A 23,625-nucleotide genomic window follows, 5' to 3' on the forward strand; every position below is an offset into this window, starting at 1 on the left:
AAACTTCATAAACGTTACTGTATGAACAATTACGCACTTTCTAAAATCCTTAGCCTTAGATTATGTGGAGCGGATGTGGAGCCGTCCAATTCCATGTGAGCAAGTTGTTGCTATAGAAACGATAATGTATTGGAAAGAGCACACTGATATAAGCTTGTGATTTGCCTTACAGATGAAACTGTAAAACTGTCTGAGCTGCAGTTCCAGAAAACTAATCAACATTAGTTGAACATATAAAACTAACTCTGACCAAACAGATTTGAGAATTCATCAGCGCTGTACTATTTAATAAATAAATAAATAAATGTACGCTTTCCCCAGGCTTTGAATTCAAACCCCATCCGAGTGTCTTTGTTAATTAAAAATAGTGTTGCATAATATAAGACCTTGTTAGTGATAAATTAATTAATTAATTAGCTTGCTAATAAACTAGTGCATCTCTTTAAACTTTGATGTTATGAAGCTGCTGTACTTCTCGCTCTTTAATTTCAGCCATGCGGTAGAATTCCGCCTGGCTTCGACACACTTGGCAGCGTTCCTTTCCTGCGTACTGCAGCAGTACCACAGGGTCGGGCTTCGAATTTAATAATGCATGTACGTGATCCTGTTTTAAAATCGGAGGCGCTGGGTTCAATACAAACTCTCAAATGGGAATGGGGGCACAATTAGTTCTTTACCCCGTCTGCTCTATCCACACCAACCGAACGCAGCGTCTCCCAAATAAAAAAAAAAATCAGAAGTGAAAGATCACAACTGTTCCTGTCAGGTCCTGAGCACAGCTCTTTGGAAGCTCAGTGGAACTTCACCTCATGTCCACTTGAGTTTTTGTTGTATTGTGCCACTTTTAGGCTAAAGTTATTACCACCTCGTTAACTTTGAAGGAGGAAACGGAAGACTTTAAGTTCAGCCTTCTCCTGTTCTTGCACTGTACCTCTTCTCGGTGAGTGTCAACATGCTCAAAGCACACGACACACCGCTAGTCATTGATGTTGCTCCAGTCAGTTTTTGTCCCCCCCCCCCCAAACTGTTGTTGCTCGTGGGTGTGGCCTGTTCCAATAAGAACTGGTCATAGCCTGGAGAATATTCCAGAAACCCATTTCCGTGCCATCTGGTCACGCCGAGCCACGTGGTCTTTATGGAAAACAATCACGCCCTCACAATCCAGTATCTCCACCACTCTGTGTACTTGGTGTCCAACCTTCTACCTTCAGGCCTCATTTTGGATTCATTTTAGTAATTAAAAAAATTAATTAATCAAAAGTTTCATTCATTATATAAAATTAGATTAATTGAATTTTAAACTTCCTGCCAATAGTAAATGTAATACATCATGATTTTAATTATCGTATGTTGTGTTGAAAATGGTCAAACCTTGGTTAAACATCCTGATAGAATATATTGGCTATCAGTGGAAAATTATCCGCTTCAATCAAAAATTAAACAAGCTGTTTCTGAATATCCCTACTACCCTACTATACAGTAGGCGAAAAGCAGTATGCCGAAGGAGTAGTATGTCCGAATAATACCCAGATGACCACCTGCTTCCGCTTGGATTCTGCAGCATGGAACCAGCGGATACCGCGATGTGCCATAAGGTGAAAGAGCCGTCGGAATCAAAAATGGCAGAAGGCAGCGGGTCAGCTCTTTTTAAGTGCAAGTGCTAGGTATTAAGTATAGTTCCTTGTGGTTAAACCTTACTTGTTTGCCATATACAGTATTTGATTTTAGATGCAGAGTCTTCAAACTATCTTTAAAAAAAAAAAAAAAAAAAACGCACTGGATTAACTATTAAAAAAAAACGAAACAAAAAAGGTCATAGCCAAATTGTATACAGTCTACTGAATAATTTATACACCTATGTTACTTCAGCTTCAGAAAAACCAAGCAAAGTTATTTTTTTTAACCTCCATTACCAAACACCAATCAGTGTTGTAAAGGAACTAAACCCAGGTACTGCATTGTCTGATTTATTGGTTGATTTGCTGCAGAACTGCAGCTCTGTTCTGTGAACCTTGATAGAAAATGAATACCTTCAAAAGCTAACTATTTAAAAATAATAATAAAAAACTAATTAAATAACGCATTAATCAGTGTGAAAACTGGTTGTTTGCTTTACATGCGAGGATTTGGACAAGCTTTGTTGGCAGATTAGCAAAGCAAGCTAACTCTAGCTACGTACATGCAACCAGAGGCTCTCTGCTACACACTTACTGATAAGCGTAAGATGATAGTTCCTGCAAAAAGCTATACTCCTAAAGTTGTAATAAATAAATAAATAAAATAAAAACATCGAACCACAGACGCCGTACGATTGGTCCGAGGAATCGTTCAGTGTCCTGTACCTAATTTTGTCTGATCTATTGACCCTTTGGTTATCAAAGCAGCTTTGTTTGTTCTCTTTCTCGGAGCACACTTCTGTGCAGTGCAGCTGTGAAGCGCCATAAACTTTTGGACTGGGTTTCCGTGAACCTGGAATGGGATGAGTGGGGAATTTGAGTACACTCTCTTTTCTTTCTCCAAACCCTCCTCCCTTCTTCTTTGATGTTTCAGTGCCACAGGAACAAGAGCTTCTGGAAGGAGCAGATGCAGAAGTAAAAATGGGACAGAGACATGAAATAAACATGTGGCTGTAGGGTTTCAGTCAAAGAGGAGATGAGAAGGGGGAAAAACAGACTCGAGTCGTCGAAAGCTCGCGTGATACGTTGAGCAGAAAGAAATCCACAGCGTCTCTAAGGGTTTTTACTCGGTCACATACACATCACACGTCTCGGAGTAATCTAATTCAGGATCGACTTTTGCCTTTTGTGTTGCAGACATCCTGTCAGAGGAAAAAAAAAAATTATGACTCTTTAATATCACCCTCTCAATTATGCGGCTTTATTGATCTGAATTTTTTTTCCTCTCATTTAAAATGCAGTTAGGGGAATACCTAAGTTGTGTGAGGTGTGGCACACTTACTATTATTATTACCTAATCCCCAAACTTACAGTTTACACCACAGTGCTGTAATATTCTCAATTCTGATCTGTCAGAAGGTTTTGATTCATTTTCTAGCTCCAGATTTTCAGGTCCAAGATAAAAATCACAGGTTTATATTAATGCATGTATGTATATATTAATGCATGTATGTATATAAACTGTATGTATATAAAATGCATGTATGTATATAAAACTTATTTTTGGATGGAGTGTCTCTAGTGTCTAAGTTTTAGTTCTGATATTTAGCTTGTTTTGGGTTTTTTTTTTCTTCCTCACACACATTTAGAGTTTACATCCAAATACATACTCTCTTTATGACAAACACTATACTAATGCTGGGTAGGGAGTCCCTTTGCTCTCAAAACAGCCTCAATTCTTCACGGCGTGGATTCCAGATGATGTTGGAAACATTCCTTTGAGATTCTGGTCCGTGCTGAGATGATTCCATCATGCGATTCTTTGCAGATTCTTCAGGTGCACTTTCATTCTGCGAACTTCCCGTTCTACCACATCCCACATCCCAAAGGTGTTCTATTGTATTCAGATCCAGTAATCCCAGGCCACTGAAGAACACTGAGCTCACTGTCATGTTCATGCAACCAGTTTGAGATGACTTTTTGATTTGGAACATGGTGTGTTATCATGTAGAAAGTAGCCATTAGAAGATGGTAAATTGTGGCCATGAATTGATGCACATGGTCAGCATTGATACTCAAATACTGTAGGTTGTGGCATTCAAGCCATGGTTGATTGGTATTAACAGGCCCAAAGTGTGCCAAGAAAGCATTCCCCACACCATGACACCACTTCCACCTCTACCAGCCTGGACTGTTGACACAATGCAGACTGGGTCCACGAATTCATGCTGTTGGTGCCTATTTCTCACTCTACCATCTGTGTGCCTCATGAGAAATTGAGCTTAATCAAGACCAGGCTACTTTTTTCCAGTCCTCAACTGTCCAGTTTGGGCGACCCTGTTCCAACTGCAGCCTCAGCTCTCTGTTCCTGGTTGACACACAAGGGGAACCCGATGTGGTCTTCTGCTTTTGTAACCCATCCACCTCAAGGTTCTCAAGGTGTTGTGTGTTCTGAGATGCTTTTTCTGCTCACCACAATTGTGCAGAGTGCTTATCTGAGTTACAGTAGCTTTTCTGTCAGCTTGAACCGGTCTGGCAATTCTCCGTTGACCTCGTCGTCGTCAGCAACGCGTTTCCGTCCACAGAACTGCCGCTCGCTGGATGTTTTTTTCTTTTTTCTTTGTTGCACCATTCTGTGTAAACTCTAGAGACTGTTGTGTGTGACAATCCCAGGAGAGAAACCAACAAGTCTGGCACCACCAGTCCTACCACGGTCAAATTCACATTCTGATGGTTGATGTGAACGTTACCCGAAGCTGCTTGTCCATATCTGCACGATTTTATGCATCGCACTGCTGCCACACAATTGGCTGATTAGATCATTGACTGAAGATTAGGAACAGCTGTACACAGACAAAGTGCTCTCTGAGTATATATCTGTAGCATGATTTTATATATATATATATATATATATATATAATTACACACACAGAGATACAGCTGCGCCCCATTCTCCGAGTTGTTAGTGGAGATAAAGGGACTTTGAGTGTCTCTGCATTTATTCCCTAAGCATTTTTCTTTCGTTTGAAAGTTCATTGATTATCCATAACTGCTCATGGCGTGAAGAATTCATCTCATTACAGTTACAGAGAGCCGGGAGTGCAGAGGAACCCACTTTACACCAACACAGAAACCGTGCTCATAGTCCACATAAAAATTGCACTTCCAAACTATATTTTATACTTTGTCTTCATTGGACATGAAACTTTTCCCCCAAACTCCATTATGCAATAACACTTGTAATTATATTACTGGGGTGTGTGTGTGTGTGTGTGTGTGTGTGTGTGTGTGGTGTCTCTGTCTGCTCAGGTAACTGCGGTACGGAAAAGTGAATTACGTCTAGCTTTTTAGAATAGGTTTTATCGCCTGTTTTACGATATTTAGAATGAGTATCATAAAGAGTCTGGTTTTAATTATGAAATCTGTCTAATCCTTGTAAGTATTTCGTGCTCAGTCATAGTCACCGTCTCGCGGACTTTAAGGCGAATCCGTGCTAATGTTCTGTTCTTTACTGCACACCCGGGAGGCTTTTAGCTGCTATTTGTTTTGGAGTGACTCAGCGCTGTAGTGGGCAGTGAAGGAAGAAGGAGTGATAATGTGTGCCAAGGTTAAAGGAGTACTTCTAAAAGTGCTTCACTCACACACACACACACACACACTACTGAATCACACCACGTGTGTCTATAGTAGAAGTAGGAGAGTTTGGAGAATGCAAGCCATCCAGGGTTTTTAATCCGCTTTTGTGGAGCATCTGCTGTAAAAGTCCTTGTGAATGAGCTGTTACTATAGAAACGATAGCGTATATAAGAACAAGCACATTCATCTCAAGCTGTGGTTTGTTTTGTAGACAGAACTACTATCCGAACTGCTCTTACAAAACATGAATCAGCATCTTCTGACCTATTATTTAGAAATGCTGAATAAAGTTAAGGCTATTTCGCAAGGCTAGTAGCTTATAAAATTGCACGTTTGTTTGTTTCACGAACAAGTTCTTCACACGTTCTTCACAAGTTCTTCACACGTTCTTCACACGTCTGTATTGCCTGACATGGACGAGTCGGAATGTTTGTGTACGTGTGTAGAAGAGACTCAGAAAGATCCCATGTGTTTGAGTGAGAGCTCAGCTTTGAAGTCAGTGGAGACACCTCCGGAGACAAATTACTCCTGACATTCACAGAACTATTAAGCTCTGCATCTACTGACTGTTAACGCAGCAGTGCAAAAAATAAACCTGTCAGACGCAGGAGAGGGTAATGAGGAGGAACCGCTGCATTGTGGGAATGCTCGAGACGAGAGATAAACAAATGCCGAGAGACATTTTTGTAGCAGTGGAATCTCTCAGCGTTTCCGCTAGATGCTCGTGGAGCTAATACGACGTGAAACCGAGTAGATATCCGTATCTCATAGCGCTAATGTAGAAAACTAGTCGACAAATCACATCTGGCACGGAGAAATCACATCTGTTTCATGTGCGAGTCGTATGTGAGCTATAACAGCACATGTCGTGCATATGAGAAAGTAATAAGTGAAAAAAAAAAATCATATGTGGAAATAAACTAATCATATAAAAAAAATCATGTTAAGATATGAATCATGTAAATAAATAAATAAATAAACAGATAATGGTTTTTTTTTAAATGAAGTAAAATAAGGGAAGTAAATAAGTTATAAAACTCACGTGAAATTAATTGTATGGGAAAAAAAAAGTTAAAATAAATGTATTCTGAATCACAGGTGAAGAGATAGACAGACAAAGTACATAGCTGTAGAGATAGATAAACAGTTAGACAGACAGACAGAGATAGATAGATAAACAGTCAGATAGACAGACAGACAGACAGATAGATATATAGATAGATAGATAGACAGACAGACAGATAAAGTACATAGCTAGATAGATAAACAGTTAGACAGACATAGATAGATAGATTGATAGACAGACAGACAGATAAAGTACATAGCTGGATGGATAGATAGAGAGATAGATAGACATGTAAAAGTAGGAACAATGAAGTAAGTAATGAATAAGTAGTGATCATAATTTTAAAAAGAATTGTGTAAACATTGATGTTAAAAGAAATGAATCATGTATAAAAATCACATGAAAATAATTGAGGAATATTTATTTAGTGCTGAGCAAAACCAAAATTGTACACCCAACCAAACTCTGGCCCTTTCTGGAGTAGAGGAAGAGAAGAGGAAGAGGAGGAATAGACCGGAGAGACCGGAGAGACTTCTCTGCTGAACTGAAAGGAAAAGACTAACACAATTAGGGGGAAAAAGTTTTCCTCTAAATAATTAATGCTTCTTCGGAGGCATTATAATATACCGCTTTGTATATAATGAAGTTAAATAAACCACTGGAGCATTCATTTTAATAAGGCGGTTGATTAAATTCAGTTTTGCCGAGCTAATTTATAAGGCTTAAGTGTTTTCTCTCTGTGTCTCGCCAAATCCGCTCGAGCGTTCTTTCTCTCGTTAATCATTGCGTTCCTCACCATAACGAAAATAAGACGGTGCCTGATGTGAATCGTGATCAGAGCTGATCTGATTGTCATCCACAATTCCATAACCTCAGACGGGACTTGAGCTCATCCCTCAATCTCTCGGAAATGAGCCTATTAATCTCCCGGAAGACGTCAAACTCTCCTCTGGTGTCTTTTCACAGAGGTTAAGATGTGTTCGAGGGAAAAGTAATAGAACAAATTTACATACAAGACTGGACAAAACTTACTTATAAGATATATATATATATATATATATATATATATATATATATATATATATATATATATATATATATATATATATTTCACAGTATTGATGCTGTGATGACCATTAAAAAAAAAAAATCAGGAGACAAAAAAGCTGGCAAAAATATAGCCAGCTGTTTCTTAAAAAAACCAAAAAACTAAAACAGTTGGATGTTTAAAAAGTGTACAAGACAAAATAAAATACAAACTACAAAAATATTTCAAGATCTTGCCAATGACAGACAAAATATGCGTCAAAAGGGACACAATGACAGCCAGCTTCAAAACCCAGCTTGATAAAAGAGCACAAACATTTTCAAAAACCATAACATAAGTGGCACGCACAGACAAAACATCAGTCCATGGTGACTGAAGTTGATAGAGTTGTTGTGTGGGTCATATCCATGATCCGTATCCATGTTGGCTAGACCAGTGGTTCCCAAACTTTTCTAGGGCAAGGCCCCCCAAATGGCATTATGATTTGACCGAGACCCCCCTTTTACAAGATGTCTTTAAAACACATTAAAAATACAGACTTCTGAATATATCCCCCCCTTTTTTTTATTAATAATTACATCTTACATCTATATATATATATATATATAGATAGATAGATAGATAGATATATTTAAATGATGTGTTTATTTATTTTTCACACCAAATTGTTGAGGCCCCCCGGGCGCCCCCTGGCGGCCCCCACTTTGAAAACCACTGGGCTAGACGACTGGGTCAGAGCACCTCCAAAACGGCAGGTCTAAATGAGTTATTAATCAAATCTTTAATTAGTTTGAATTTTATTTTATCCATATACGTTTTTCATTATCTCTGTCTCTTCTGCGCTGAGGTTATTTTGTCTTCTGTGCTACTTTCTTTTTTGCATTAACCCAGTTCATGAATCGACAAATACTTGCTTTTTCTTCGGAAAAGTCGGAAAGAGGGTTCCTGTTATCTAACGCTCTTATTTCTGCTGTCTGAGACACAAAAATGACTAGTTCTAAGTTCAAATGCACAAGGCGTTATATTTAAACATTTAAAACTTGAACAGTGAGATGTGAAAACTTGTTTTGAGACAGTAATAAAGACAGATCTGCTTCTTCAGTCACATATGATTGGATTTTGTTCTGTATCCACAGAAAAACCTCATTTAAAAGTCAACTGATTTAGTAACTAATTTAAAATGCAAGGCTTTTTCTTTGCACAAGTGTCAGTCAGTCTGGCTCACTGCCTAAGCTATGGCTGATTCCCCCCCCCAATTCTGGCTGTCATTTGAAGATGTTGCAGCAGATTTTCCATGGTGTAATGGTCTGGATAATGACCTGGCCTTTGGTTGACTTTTTTAATATTCCGGTGAGACTTCTGCCCTGTGCTTGAATGTGCTGTGCTCCTGAAGAAAAATCTTCACCTCAGGCTTTATTTCCTTCACCACAATGAATGATCGTCACTATCTGTTGAAATTCTGATCTGGCTGTAAGATGTTTTTTTTTTTTTTTCTTGTCATCTTCACATGAGCTTCACATGGGGAAAGAACTTCAATTTTAATTTGGAGAGTGCTGCTTTTAATGTTTGGCTTCCTGTTGTGGAAACTTTCCCAGACAAGCATTTAATTTTTGTTTAGTGCAGAAATAGTTCATTATCTCCAAATGCAAAGTGGCCTCTGACATGCAAATTCATAACATGTACCTAAATTCATGGATTGGGTTGGGGTATAGGACTGATAATCAGTCCCTTCAGGATTTTGCAAAATCCAGGAAAGGATTTCGCAGGATCTTGTCATTTTTCAAAATTACCGCAAATTTTCCACAGGTTTGGGCCAAGACGTCATGTGACGTCATCACATTCAGCCAAAGCCCTCTACGATTCACATGTGTCAAACATGAGTATAGCTAAAAGGTTTTGTTTACCAATGAACATCACTGGAAAAGGCAATTTCGCCAATTCAAGTAATTTTCTTTTCGTTCCGCAAAAAACCACAAAGCTCTGCAGGTTGCATCGCAAATTTCTAACAAAGCCGTAGCAAAATCAATCTTTTTTTTTGCTGCAGCATTCACAAAAAATAAAAATAAAAAATCCATCATTACTTTAGAATTTTTTGAGATCTGGTGTCTGGTTCCTCTTTTTTCTTTCTTTAAAACTAGGCCACAGCTGATCGTTTTGTCAATTCAGCAAACGGTGTAGCTGGGAAAGAAACCATCAAAATTCACTCACATTCGTGGTGGCTCAGTGGTTAAAGGCTCTGGATTACTGGTCAGAAGGTCAGGAGTTCAAGCCCCAACACTGCGAAGCTGCTGCTTCTGGGCCCTTGGGCAAGGCCCTTAACCCCCTCAATTGCTCAGTATTATAAATGAGACAAATGTAAGTCGCTCTGGATAAGGGCATCTGCCAAGTGCTGTAAAACAAACAAATAAATAAATAAACATTTACTGAAACAACATAATACTGAAACAAGACCTTGTGGTCAAAATGATTTTGAGATTGAAAGTAACGAATAACACACTTTGTGGTATTCTGTTACAGAAAGTAATCAACAACCCCAACCAGAGTGACATTAGCTAATCACAGGTGTCTGTTAGTGTCTGTCATGTATGCAGAAGAGGGTAAATAGCGCTTTAATCTGAGTGTGTTACACTTCCTGGTGAGTATATATACTCTTTACACTCAAATTCAAAAGTAGGACTGGTTAAAAGTTTCAAATCGGAACTATAAAGGGAGTTTCTCTGACTTTTACAAACATCTACAGGCGAACAAACTAATATAATGTTACAACATTCTTCTTGTCATCCAGAGTAATTCCAGAAATATGCAAAAATCTATTTTTTTATTGAATTCATTATTAAAATCTGTGGTATTATTGATGATGATGATATCTTGTTATATGTACAGTAACTCACAAAAGTGAGTGCACCCCTCACATTTTTGTAAATATTTGATTATATCTTTTCATGTGACAACACTGAAGCAATGACACTTTGCTACAATGTACAGTAGTGAGTGTACAGCTTGTGTAACAGTGTAAATTTGCTGTCCCCTCAAAATAACTCAAACACAGCCATTAATGTCTAAACCGTTGGCAAGAAAAGTGAGTACACCCCTAAGTGAAGATGTCCAAATTGGGCCCAAAGCGTCAATATTTTGTGTGGCCACCATTATTTTCCAGCACTGCCTTAACCATCTTGGGCATGGAGTTCACCAGAGCTTCACCGGTTGCCACTGGAGACCTCTTCCACTCCTACATGACGACATCACGATGCTGGTGGATGTTAGAGACCTTGTGCTCCTCCACCTTCTGTTTGAGGATGCTCCACAGATGCTCAATAGGGTTTAGGTCTGGAGACATGCTTGGCCAGTCCATCACCTTCACCCTCAGCTTCTTTAGCAAGGCAGTGGTCGTCTTGGAGGTGTGTTTGGGGTCGTTTACATGCTGGAATACTGCATACTGATCATGCTCTGCTTCAGTATGTCACAGTACATGTTGGCATTCATGGTTCCCTCAATGAACTGTAGCTCCCCAGTGCCGGCAGCACTCATGCAGCCCCAGACCACGACACTCCCACCACCATGCTTGACTGTAGGCAAGACACACTTGTCTTTGTACTCCTCACCTGGTTGCTGCCACACACGCTTGACACCATCTGAACCAAATAAGTTTATCTCGGTCTCATCAGACCACAGGACATGGTTCCAGTAATCCATGTCCTTAGTCTGCTTGTCTTCAGCAAACTATTTGCGGGCTTTCTTGTGCATCATCTTTAGAAGAGGCTTCCTTCTGGGACAACAGCCATGCAGACCAATTTGATGCAGTGTGCGGCATATGGTCTGAGCACTGACAGGCTGACCCCCCACCCTTCAACCTCTGCAGCAATGCTGGCAGCACTCATACGTCTATTTCCCAAACACAACCTCTGGATATGTGCACTCAACTTCTTTGGTCGACCATGGCGAAAACTGTTCTGAGTGGAACCTGTCCTGTTAAACCGCTGTATGGTCTTGGCCACCGTGCTGCAGCTCAGTGTCAGGGTCTTGGCAATCTTCTTATAGCCTAGGCCATCTTTATGTAGAGAAACAATTCTTTTTTTTCAGATCCTCAGAGAGTTCTTTGGCATTAGGTGCCATGTTGAACTTCCAGTGACCAGTATGAGGGAGTGTGAGAGCGATGACACCAAATTTAACACACCTGCTCCCCATTCACACCTGAGACCTTGTAACACTAACAAGTCACATGACACCGGGGAGGGAAAATGGCTAATTGGGCCCCATTTGGACATTTTCACTTAGGGGTGTACTCACTTTTCTTGCCAGCGGTTTAGATATTAATGGCTGTGTGTTGAGTTATTGTGAGGGGACAGCAAATTTACACTGTTACACACGCTGTACACTCACTACTTTACATTGTAGCAAAGTGTCATTTCTTCAGTGTTGTCACATGAAAAGATATAATCAAATATTTACAAAAATGTGAGGGGTGTACTCACTTTTGTGAGATACTGTATGTCAATGTTAAGCATGATTTCAATGAGTTAATGCTGGCAGATGACGTTTTATCTCCACTGTGTTGCTCTGTGTTGATGCTCAGATGTTTATGCTGCTTGAATATTCTAGTTTCTGCCTTTGGGACAGACTATTTAAAACCAGCCATCTGTTTACGAGAGCTTCATCTCTCTCTCTCGCTCTCTCTCTGTGTACTACTGTATTCCGGAGCTCCGCTTGAAGTTAATGATAGTGCGTCAGCAAAGAAAAGTTCTGACCTTTTTTTCCCCCTCAATACAATGTAGATGAAATGAAGGTTATATAAGAGATTTAGAGCAACCGTCACTGAAGAATCATTGATTTCAGCACAACCGTTTTTCATTTCTAGGTGGCAGGAGGTTGAAACAAAAAAACAAAAAAAAACCTCCAACTGCAATAAACTCTAATGATCCTGAGATTCAGCAGAAACATGATGGAGTGAGAGAAGAAGTTGAAAAAGTTCAAGTGAAGTGGGATGGAGTTTGGAAGCTGACAGAGTAGACACGTTGAAACGTCACGTTCTGTAAAATTCCTTTTTGTGTTGCGTGTATTAATACACGTATATTTTTGCCAGTTTTACGAGTCAAAATGGAAGACATGAAGCATGATGACATCCATCTAAAGATGTTTTATGGTCTAATGAAATAGCCAAATTAATATTAGGTAGCAAACTAACATTAGTGTACTGTAGCCTAGCTAGCTAGAATGTTAGCTAAATAGTTACGATGTACGTATACTGTGTTGAATGTTTAACTGTGAATAGTGTGACTCGTAACACTCCCTGGGAATCGTGGATACCTCACGGCCTCATTGACGTAAAATCTGTATTTTTGAATTTTTACATTTTGAGATTTGTATTTAGTGTTCTGCGTTTTTAAAAATCTCAAAACTGTGACCCGATTTTTCAACCCGTTTGGATGTATTTAAAGTCTGTCAAAAATATACCTTTATTAAATATACGACGGGGAAAAAAAGCATTTTATTTCATTTGACATGTAGATAATTTATACAAAATATACAAAATTCATATTCAGATACACTGGTGAGCTCCCAAGCTCCATAAAATGCATCACCTTGAAGGCAATTTTTCTTTTTTTAAAAAGGGAAAAATCTAAATATCTAGACCTGAATGCCATCCTTTCAAACGATTTTCCCTCAGTCGATGTTTTGATGATGGTGGTAGAAAGCTGTCTAACATCTGTCACTTCAAAAGTGTTCCACTAGTCAGTGCGTGAATATCATTGCATCATTAATCATGATTTACATCGTTTTCATCCTCATCAAGACATTTGTGGGGGCGGAGTCATCCTGAATGAAACCACGCCCATCAGGATAAAAACGTTTCATGGTAGGATAAAGGGGATCAGTCAGAAGAACTTAGGATTCATTTGAAGTGAAGCTTTCCTCTGATGGGACAAGAGATGAAGAGATGTTGAGACAAACCATGCGAGCAAAAATAAATGTTCCCTACGGCATAACAGAGTCACTGATTGTTTTTTTTTTGTCGTTAATTTGTGACCTGTCTGTATCTGCCTTTCTGTGTGCCTGCTCATTCTTTTCAAATACGTGCTAATTAATGTGTGTATGTGTGGTGGTGGTGGTTGTGGGGGGGGGGTGCTTTAGGATGATGCCTTTAATGGATTCTTTCAAAATTTTTATACATGTGCATATTATTGTTCCAACCCATAATTGCATGTCTCTGTCTCCTAGCAACACCCACATCCTCAGTGACCCATGTCTATCAGACCCCAGCTGTAATCACATGGAGACGCGGCCAAACAAACACTTTCATTTCAAATGTCAATATATGTTGTCGTCAGTGGGAAATGATGTTGACTTTCCTACTTTTTGGGGAATTTATCTCAAGTGGAATCAAGTTCTGTGGCATCGTGTGTGGGTGTGGGGTTAAATAGAATAAGGTTTCTTAAAAATAAAGTTAAAATCATAAGTCTGTGTGCGCACTCGTAAAATCCATGCTTTGAAAAGGCGGATCTGATAAGTATGAATGCCTCTATATCTAGTCATGTCTGTGTTTTTTATTGAAATGTCTTCATACCACAGCGCAGTTGAATTTATGAATTTATGATGAATGTTTCTATAGTGTATGTATATATATATATATATATATATGTGTGTGTGTGTGTGTGTGTGTGTGTGTGTGTGTGTATATATATATATATATATATATATATATATATATATATATATATATATATATATATATATATATATATACACACACACACACTATGTTCTATATATATGTTCTTTTGTTGCCAGCGGTTTAGACATTAATGGCTGTGTGTTGAGTTATTTTGAGGGGACAGTGTTACACAAAGCTGTACACTCACTACTTTACATTGTAGCAAAGTGTCATTTCTTCAGTGTTGTCACATGAAAAGATATAATCAAATATTTACAAAAATGTGAGGGGTGTACTCACTTTTGTGAGATACTGTATACTATACTATGTTCTATAGTACTATATATACCATACTATGTTCTACAGTACTATATATACTATACTACGTTCTATAGTACTATATATATATATATATATATATATATATACTATAGTACATTCTATAGTACTATATGCATACTATACTATATTCTATAGTAATACACACACACACACACACACACACACACACACACACACACACACACATATATATATATATATATATATATATATATATATATATATATATATATATATATATATACGCACACTATACTATATTCTGTAGTACTATAATACTTGTTATGGTGACATTTATGGAAGGAGTCTCCAGTGTCAGTGCTTCATGACAGTTAGATGTAAAGCTGTAACTTTAACTTTACTGACCCTGGCAACCTTGGATTGATAGCTGCTATAATGTAGGTGATAAGATCAGAAATGCAAAACAAAAGAACAGGAAATTACACGTGTCATATGGTGCGTCTGCACTCGGCCCACACTTGGTGTTTTGTAGTTTATCATAACCCAACAGCACTGGAAGGCAGGCGGTGAGACGGACGAGCTGCAGTCTTGTGTTTTGAGACTTTTCGTTGAGCCAAAAACTGGAACGGTCTAATTTACTGTCTCGAAATTATTCCAAACAATACATCTGCTGATGCGTTTTTTCCCCCTCTGTCTTGCTTTGCCTTGCCCTCCATGCCCGGCTATAATGAGCGATCGTTTTTTTTTTATTATTCCCCATTCTCTTTGGCTGCTTTTTCATGATGAGAGCCATCATCTCATTTTTCACGCTGCAGTAGCCAAATGTCTCTCCGTCCCCTCATTAGATCCACGCGTCTTTCCCTTTTTCTCTCCACATTCAGGTGTTCAGACAGATAGCGCTTATAATAAGCGTGATTCTTCTCACACCATCTCTCTCTTCTCTGTATCTCTACCATTAAGTTCACGTGGGAAGACGTGGCATTGCTGCAGAGCAGGGCAGACGTGGAAAAAAAGGGTATATTATATACACAACACATGAGATGTTTTTTCTTTCCTTTCATTTTCCTTTCATTCGTCATGGTGCTGACGTGAGTCCGCTGCGAATACGCTATTTAGTGTCAAATTCTTAAAAAAAAAAAAAGCCAGACTGTTTTCTTTGGCTTTCAAATAAAACAAGGTAAAAGAAAAGCTAAACTTTTCCTCCTAACTGCCTATGTCTTGTTTGTTCAAATTCCTTAAAAAGAAAGAAAAATTATGCAATCTGTAATGGTTGCAGCTTTACATTCACATGAAATCCACTGATATCTGCAAATGCTATCCGCCCTCTTCCGCATACGTACACGAGCTCACAGACGCACATGATCGGCTAGTGTCGCTGTGATTGACAGGGGAGATCCGTCCCACCCAGACAGCACGACTAATATTGCTCTCTTGTCTTCCAGCTATGGATGGATGGATGGATGGATGTGGCATTGTTGGGATTCGAACCCGCAATCTCCTCATACGACGAACGCTTTCCTATTGCTTTATTTAATTAAAAGAAAGTTGTGCAGTTGCTAAACCTCTCACACGGATATGACTGTCTCTGTCTCGGAGTCGTTCCGTTAGAGAGATAACGTCCTTCGTTTTAATGATATTACTCGTATTTAATGAGTACATTTACTGTATTATGCTTTAAAGGTTATTTACGTGCTGGAATGTTATAAGGTGTGCAGTAGCCTCGACTCGAGTTGCTTCTCTGTCACAGGTGACCGCTTTAGATCCGAGTGCAGGGAAGAGTTCAGCTGTGCCGTACTCGTACTCGTGCTTGCATTATCGTTCCACTCGAGCGCTCAACCACTCAGAGCTCCAGAGTTCCAGAGAGGACTTTTCTCACACACTCGAAGATGTAGTTAAGGTTTGCTTCCTTGCTTCTCCACTCGCTTTCACACACAGGTGCAGTTTTTCTGTCAGGTTAAGTGGCTGTGTGTGTTTGTGTGTGTGTGTGTGTGTGTGTGTGTGTGTGTGTGGTGGGAGAGTTTGTGATTATCTGTCTCAGAGGTTTGATGGAAAGAAACCAGCAGCCCTCTCTGCTTTCTCACGGATGCGTGCGGCTCGGCTCAGCGCTCTCAGCAGAAAGGTCATGTGTCACAGGAGGGCCTGCGTGTTCAAAAGTTTTTACACTCGTTAATTAGAGAAGTAATAAAAAGAGGAAGGAGCAAGAGTGAATAGAAGATTAAGTAAATCCCTTGTATTACTTCACTATACTTAAAGAATGCATCGTTAAGAAAATAGTGCCGTGATTTCAGATTCTCAACTTTTGGAGTTGAACTGGGATTTTCTCAGTGCTATGCAAATTAGGCATGATGCTTTAAAGCGACGAATCCAAATCCATTTCTTCAGTTCCACACTCACAACTTTAGTTCCTACTGTACGATTAGTGTGCTGTTTGACGCATAACAATGGTTATAACCATTACAGTGAAGCATCAACAGTTCTAAAAACAAGAAATTATTATTGAGTAACTGACATTTCGGACACAAAACGGACGGACAAATGTTCTGTTTATTTTTGTTCCCCTAGCTACACTAGCTTTACAGCTTGCTGGCTAGCTAGCTAGCTCATGTTGATTTGTATGTTCCCATTAAAGGTGCCTCTGGTAAAATTGCCATCCCTTCTTCCTTTTCATGACATTTACATTTAGTCCTATTTAGAAGTTTATTATAGACGAAATGTCCCAAAATGTTGATTATTGTAATTATATTCCAACAAAGTGTTGTTTTATTTTTATTTCATTTAAATCAAACAACATCAAAGGACTTATTATATTTATTATTAAATATGCAAATGTAATTAGACAAAGTCTCTTTTTAAAAAAGTTACATTTATTTAATTATAATAATGATAATTATTATTATTTATTTATTTATTTTACAAAAGTTCCAATATATTTCACTAGCAGGGATTGATTGTGATATCTACAGTTTAAAAAAAAATAAAAATTTTAATTACTCTACTCACCTGTAGTGTCTTGCCTTAAGTATGATATGTCAGTGCTTTCAAATCACTTTTACATTAATAATGCACATTCTTCTCATTTACTGAACTCACCTCCAGCCAGGATAGTTCTCAATCATCCATTAACAGAAATGTTAAACAGCTTCTGTTATTCTAATCCTTTCCATTGTGTCAGAACGTCCACGTGTGAACAAGGTGTCGTCGTGATTCCGGGTCTCTCGGACAGCACCATTAGAGGATCAGTAGTCTTACTCTGAAGTCTCGAGGACTTCAACAGCGACGAACTGAGGCAGGGTCAGGTCTAATCGCCCACGGCTAGAATCTCGATGATTACAGTCTAGGTGCAGCTGGCAATTCAATCAGTGGCACATTTAAAGCTTGGCACTAACGAATCCCTTCCTCTCTCCGTCTAGAGGTTCCCTCAAGGAAGCTGAATTGCTGTATCCGGGGAAATAACACTTTCACAGTGGACTTTTTGTACTTCCTACTAAATGAAGACAAAACCACAGCTAAGTATTCTTGTGATACTGCCTTGCCTCCGCCTACACTAGAGTAAAAAACTGCCTGTGGCCCTGAGTTTATTTTGTCCCAATGCACACCTCTATTAGTCATGAGGTTATAAGCGTGACACTCATTACAGCATAACAGCAGAGTTACTCCAGGTGTATTTTCTCTCAACCTGAAATAAAGTGTGTTTCTGGTTTTCTGAGATTTCTGTGAATAGAATGAAAGCTAGTTCTATGATGTTTCAATGTAAGTCAGATTGGGGAAAAAATGAAGGACAACAACCTTTGTCAGGTTGAAATCAGACAGTATTTAACTACATAGTAGCTGCATAAATGGCCGTTATAAAAGGAACATTGTTATTAAAGAAGTCAAGGGGTCCTCTGTGAAAGCCAGAACCATGTTAACAACTCGATGCATCGATACTGTTATTGGTATTGAATCTTATTCCAATACCATGCTCCTTCACTTGTACTTGCATCCGAAACCACATGATACTATATGAAGTAAGCCTAGTGCATGTTTATACACTAATAAACATACGATATGACAGTGATTTGGATGTATTTCATGATGCTAAGTGAGTGAAAATAAAAACCAGCTCTTACCCAGAATGTTGTTCTTGATGATTAGCTGCATCGACAACGATGGAACGAAGAAATGAAAAGAAAAATGTACGTTTCCAAAAAGAAACAAAAACCCTATGTGATCCAAGGTAGCTAATATGTAGGTAGTTAATACACTTTATTTAAAATCAGCTAGCTAACATTATATAGAATGAGTCTCGTAGAGTATGAACATGCATGTGGACTTTTCTTGGATACAATATAAACCAGGGAAACATAACCCTAACCCTAGGTTATTCATTTTGGTATGAGTATCATCGAATACCAAAAACCTCGTACTTGGTCAAGCAGTGGCTTTGGGTGGCCCAAATCTACAAAACTCCCGAGCTCATGATATCATAGTGTTCTTGACAATTAAAAGGCTACAGAAGCTCTCAGGCACAGATTTGAAACTGGTGGTCTCATTTTCGAGTCTACTGCTGTGTTTGTGATGCATCGTGCTATGTTGGAAGTAAATTCTTCACCACTCCATTAATAGCCTACAGCCTCATTAGGCTCTCTGGCACGTTTCAAGAATCAGACGGATTTGCTGGATGGACGAGTGCGAACAGGCACTATGGAGTGCGCTGATGGATTTATAAAGCTCCAGCTCGCTTTTCCAGCTGATTTGCGCTGCCTGGCTTCGCTCCACCATCTCGCTGGAATTACCCAATCCTTTTTTTTTCACGCAGGACAGACTTGGTTTCAAATGTGAGTCTGTCATTTTATTGCGGCGCCATACATAAGGAGAAGAGCAAGAAAGTGCAAACGGCAGAAAAAAACTATAAATCACCTGTACGCCTTGTCAGTCTTGAATTATGAGTTGCGCTGACATGGGTTCTGCTTTTGTTTAGAAAGCTATATACATTTACCCCATGGACCCCTGAGAAATTTAACACACTCTATCATAGCGGGTATAAAACTTTAGCATTTAGTTAAAAAGATGGGATCAGGAACGTGGTGAACTGACTCTGAACAAGTCCAGTGTGGTTCATAGTTTAGATAGAAGGCTGTTAAAAGTTAAATAAAGTGAGAAGGTACAGAAGACATTAGAAAATGTTCCAAAACAAAACTAGCTAGCAAACATTAGAAAATGTCTTTAAAAAGCCAGCTAACAACCATTAGAAATAAAAGTTTTAAAATAAAGCTAGCTAGCAAACATTAGAAAATATTCTAAAACAAAGCTAGATAGGAAAGATTAGAAAATGTTCCAAAATAAAACTAGTTAGCAAACATTAGAAAATATTCTAAAATAAATCTATCTAGCAAACATTAGAAAATATTCCAAAATAAAGCTAGTTAGCAAACATTAGAAAATATTCTAAAACAACGCTAGCTAGCAAACATTAGAAAATATTCTAAAACAACGCTAACTAGCAAACAGAAAATATTCCAAAATAAAGCTAGCTAGCAAACATTAGAAAATATTCTAAAACAACGCTAGCTAGCAAACATTAGAAAATATTCCAAAATAAAGCTATCTAGCAAACATTAGAAAATATTCCAAAATAAAGCTAGTTAGCAAACATTAGAAAATATTCTAAAACAACGCTAGCTAGCAAACATTAGAAAATATTCTAAAACAACGCTAACTAGCAAACAGAAAATATTCCAAAATAAAGCTAGCTAGCAAACATTAGAAAATATTCTAAAACAACGCTAGCTAGCAAACATTAGAAAATATTCCAAAATAAAGCTAGCTAGCAAACATAAGAAAATATTCTAAAACAACGCTAGCTAGCAAACATTTTCATAACATTTATGGAAGGAGCCTCGGGCCCTATACTATAAAAATGTTTTGTACAAAAATGTTTTTTTTTCTTTTCTTTTTAACATCGAATGGTGTCATGATTGTGTCTGAGAAACAGTAATGGGACTCTTGTGGTTCTTGATGTTCTCTCAGTCAGAGGTCTGCAGCTCTGAAACACTGATGCACTCGCATGTTCAGCCTCCGGCATACGGACACCGTGATAAATGTTCACACGAGCAAAGAGACGAGGATCAGGATTGATATGAAGCCTTTTCTGGCCACAACGATTGCCCTTATGCCCCAACGCCCCTCCCCCACGGTCATATACACAGTCCTGGCAGATGACGGCTGCTGATGGTTGTCTGTAACAAATAAAGCCGCCACGTAAATATCAGAGCACTAACGAGGTTCGTTTCAACCCCAAACAAGAGCAAGCTGCTTAGAGGTCACGTGAATTTCACGTGAATAATCACGATTGTTTTTAGAAAGTTTTTACACATATTCACATGTTGTGCATGTGTTTATTTTCATGGGAATTTTTTTTCTTCCTTATGATTTATTTATTTATCATTTATTTACAAATTAGAATTTGTAATTTTTTTAAAATGAATTTTTCACTTATTTTCACATTTGATTGTTACACGTGACAAATTTATTTTCATGTGTGATTTTTTCTTTAATGATTCATTTATTTTCGTTGTTTTTTACAAGATTAATTTATTTTCGTTAATTTTTTACAAGGTTCATTTATTTTTCATGTAATCTTTTTACAAGATTCATTTATTTTTCACGTGATCTTTTTACTGATTCATTGATTTTTCATGTGATCTTTTTACTGATTCATTGATTTTTCATGCGATCTTTTTACACGATTCATTTATTTTTCATGTGATCTTTTTACTGATTCATTTATTTTTCATGTGATCTTTTTAATGATTCATTTATTTTTCATGTGATCTTTTTACTGATTCATTGATTTTTCATGTGATCTTTTTACTGATTCATTGATTTTTCATGCGATCTTTTTACACGATTCATTTATTTTTCATGTGATCTTTTTACTGATTCATTTATTTTTCACGTGATCTTTTTAATGATTCATTTATTTTTCATGTGATCTCTTTACTGATTCATCTCTTTTTCACGTGATCTTTTTAATGATTCATTTATTTTTCATGTGATGTTTTTACAAGATTCATTTATTTTCATGTGATCTTTTTAATGATTCATTTATTTTCATGTGATCTTTTTACTGATTCATTTATTTTCATGTGATCTTTTTACAAGATTCATTTATTTTTCATGTGATCTTTTAATGATTCAATTATTTTTCACGTGATCTTTTTAATGATTCATTTATTTTCAAGTGATCTTTTTAATGATTTATTTATTTTCATGTGATCTTTTTACAAGATTCATTTATTTTTCATGTGATCTTTTTACAAGATTCATTTATTTTTCATGTGATCTTTTTACAAGATTCATTTATTTTTCACGTGATCTTTTTACTGATTCATTGATGTTTCATGTGATCTTTTTACATGATTCATTTATTTTCATGTTATCTTTTTACAAGATAATTTATTTTTCACATGATCTTTTTACTGATTCATTTATTTTCATGTGATCTTTTTAATGATTCATTTATTTTCATGTGATCTTTTTACATGATTCATTTATTTTCACGTGAACTTTTTACACGATTCATTTATTTTTCATGTGATCTTTTTACTGATTCATTGATTTTTCATGTGATCTTTTACTGATTCATTTCTTTTCATGTGATCTTTTTACATGATTCATTAATTTTCATGTGATCTTTTTACATGATTCATTTCTTTTTCATGAGATTATTTCACACGATTCATTTATTTTCATGTGATTGTTTTTGTTTACTTGTTCCCTATTTGATTAGTTTTATACATGATTACTAAATCTTCATATTTTTTAAATTTGGCATGATTCATTTATATTCACATGTGGTTTTCTCACATGATCCACTTATTTACAAATTTGATTCTTGTTTATTTGACGCATGATCACGAAGGAAATAATTAATTTTTATGATCACATGGCACATGTTTACTTAGTCACATGTCCAGTTTAAAGCATAACATGGTGAAATACAAATTGACATATTTTTCACATTTTCCATAAGGGGTGCTCTCTCTCTCTCTCTCTTTTAGTGTCTGTTAGCTGTTATTTTTTATTTTTCAATCCTCCTATCTTTGTCCCAGTATCACGCTCTGCAGCATGTTAATGAAATCACAGTGTGTAATGTGTGAGAGGCTGAGGGCCATTAGCTCACCGAAATCAGATTATAGAGTCAGAGACAAAGGCTAATATAACAGATGTTCACTTACATCCCACAGCTTTACACACACACACACACACACACACACACACTCTAAATTGTGTTGCATGGCTCCGCCTCGGAGCGTTAAAAACAAACATGCTGTCAACTTGGAATGCTTTTTCCAAGTTTGTGAAAATGTACGATGAGTGGAGGAACTATTTCTCGGTGTTTATTTGAATTTTGCCAGCTTTCTGGTGTGGCATGTTTATTGAAGACTATTTTAATGCAGTCAAATCTAGAACGCTTCAGTTTCTTCAGTTCCTCTAGGGAAAGCTTTAGAGGTTCTGTGTAGAACCACACAGCAGGGTTTCTCATTCAGAGTAGATTTTTACAAAGGAAATAACCCTTAATTATACAAAGACCCTACTGAAGAACTGCTGAAGAACCTTTAGTCCATAGTAAAGGATATGATGTTGTTACGACACGGCGAAATCGGCGCGGCAGCTCACAAAGTGTAGTGCCGCCCAGGGACGTGGCGGGGGAGGACTACACTTCCCAGTCATACCCGCGCTCGAGTTCGCCAGAGTTCTAATCACGAACACCTGTGAACACCTGAGGTTATATAATGGCCTCCCTAGCATTAGCCGCTTGCGAAGTAACCGCTCAGCAGCCTCGTCTCTGTTTGTTTACCAAGCCGAGTCATTAGGAGTGTTTTCCCTGGTGCTCGATTTCACGCTCGTCTCTCACTACGCTTTTGCCTACGTCCCTGATACACAGCTTACTTGTTCGGTCCCGACTCGATTCTCTTTCTGGATTCTTCCTCACGTCATCTCTCCGCTCGCCCGCGCTTGTCTCTGTCTACGCTTCGTAACAGATTACTTTAATCCTGAGTTTTGTGTCTAATAAAGACTGTGACCTGCACCTGCATCCGCCTCCAGTCTACGTTTCATAACAGATGTGATGCAGCCCAACACGAAGTGGTGTTACTGTTACAACCCTGGAGCCTGTAGTTTTGTTTATTTTATTTTATTCCTTTATACCAAAGCAATTGGACATAATTTAACTTTTCTTCTTTTCATTTCTTCAAGACAGGAAAGCCCAAGCTCCTCTCTCCCAAAGACTCGATATGGCAGAAAAATCGCGGACACTGGAGAC

Source organism: Ictalurus furcatus, chromosome 15 (assembly GCF_023375685.1).
Source record: "Ictalurus furcatus strain D&B chromosome 15, Billie_1.0, whole genome shotgun sequence".
NCBI lineage: Eukaryota > Metazoa > Chordata > Actinopteri > Siluriformes > Ictaluridae > Ictalurus > Ictalurus furcatus.